Source organism: Cervus elaphus, chromosome 26 (assembly GCF_910594005.1).
Source record: "Cervus elaphus chromosome 26, mCerEla1.1, whole genome shotgun sequence".
Lineage (NCBI taxonomy): Eukaryota > Metazoa > Chordata > Mammalia > Artiodactyla > Cervidae > Cervus > Cervus elaphus.
The window spans coordinates 41,962,080-41,964,133 of NC_057840.1; positions in this window are offsets into that span (position 1 = coordinate 41,962,080).

The window sequence follows — 2,054 nt, forward strand, 5'->3', positions numbered from 1 at the left end:
ATGGCTGTCTGAGGAGGCCTTACAAATAGGTGAGAAAAGAAGAGAAGCTAAAGACAAAGGAGCAAAGGGAAGATACACCTATCTGAATGCAGAGTTCCAAAGAATAGCAAGGAGAGATAAAAAAGCCTTCCTCAGTGATCAATGCAAAGAAATAAAGGAAAACAATAGAATGGGAAAGACTAGAGATCTCTTCAAGAAATTAGAGAATCCAAGGGAACATTTCATGCAAAGATGGGCCCAATAAAGGACAGAAATGGTATGGCCCTAACAGAAGCAGAAGATATTAAGAAGAGGTGGCCAGAATACACAGAAGAACTGTACAAAAAAGATCTTCATGACCCAGATAATCACAATGGTGTGATCACTCACCTAGAGCCAGAATGTGAAGCCTCATTCCTGGAATGTGAAGTCAAGTGGACCTTAGGAAGCATCCCTATGAACAAAGCTAGTGGAGGTGATGGAATTCCAGCTGAGTTATTTCAAACACTAAAAGATGATGCTGTGAAAGTGCTGCACTCAATATGCCAGCAAATTTGGAAAACTCAGCAGTGGCCACAGGACTGGAAAAGGTCAGTTTTCATTCCAATCCCTAAGAAAGGCAATACCAAAGAATATTCAAACTACTGCACAATTGCACTCATCTCACATGCTAGCAAAGTAATGCTCAAAATTCTCCTAGCAAGGCTTCAACAGTACACGAACTGAGAACGTCCAGATATTTAAGCTGGATTCAGAAAAGGCAGAGGAACCAGAGGTCAAATAGCCAACATCAGTTGGATCATTGAAAAAGCAGAAGAGTTCCAGGAATACATCTACTTCTGCTTTATTGACTATGCCAAAGTCTTTGACTGTGTGGATCACAACAAACTCTGGAAAATTCTTCAAGAGATAGGAATACCAGATCACCTTACCTGCCTCCTGAGAAATCTGTATGCAGGTCAAGAAGCAACAGTTAGAACTGGACATGGAACAATGGACTGGTTCCAAATCAGGAAAGGAGTACGTCAAGGCTGTATATTGTCACCCTGATTATTTAACTTCTGTGAAGAGTACATCATATGAAATGCTGGGCTGGATGAAGCACAGGCTGGAATCAAGATTGCCGGGAGAAATATCAACAACCTCATGTATGCAGATGACACCACCCTTATGGCAGAAAGTGAAGAAGAACTAAAGAGCCTCTTGAAAGTGAAAGTAGAGAGTGAAAAAGTTGGCTTAAAACTCAACATTCAGAAAACAAAGATCATAGCATCTGGTCCCATCACTTCATGGCAAATAGATGGAGAAATAATGGAAACAGTGGGAGACTTTATTTTGGGAGGCTCCAAAATCATTGCAGATGGTGACTGTAGCCGTGAAATTAAAAGATGCTTGCTCCTTGGAAGAAAAGTTATGACCAACCTAGACAGCATATTAAAATGCAGAGACATTACTTTGTCAACAAAGGTCCATCTAGTCAAAGCTGTGGCTTTTCCAGTAGTCATGTATGGTTGTAAGAGTTGGACCATAAAGAAAGCTAAGTGTGGAAGAACTGATGCTTTTGAGCTGTGGTGTTGGAGAAAACTCTTGAGAGTCCCTTGGGCAGCAAGGAGATCAAACCAGTCAATTCTAAATCAATCTTGAATATTCATTAGAAGGACTGATGATGAAGCATAAGCTCCAATACTTTGGCCACCTGATGCAAAGAACTGACTCATTAGCAAAAACCCTGATGCTGGGAAAGATTGAAGGCAGGAGGAGAAGGGGACAACAGAGGATGAGATGGTTGGATGGCATCAGCGACTCAATGGACATGAGTTTGAGTAAACTCCGGGAGTTGGTGATGGACAGGGAGGCCTGGCATACTGCAGTCCATGGGGTCACAAAGAGTCAGACACAACTGAGCGACTGAACTGAACTGAACTGATGTGATTCAGAATTTCTGGAGTGCTTTTCTAAGAAACATTTTGTCCCGATAATTTTAAGTGTTAAGCATTTTAATCATCTAATTAAAGTAAGTTGAGATCAGGAAGGTTAAGTGACTTGCTTAGGATCACAGGGAGTGACTCATAGAG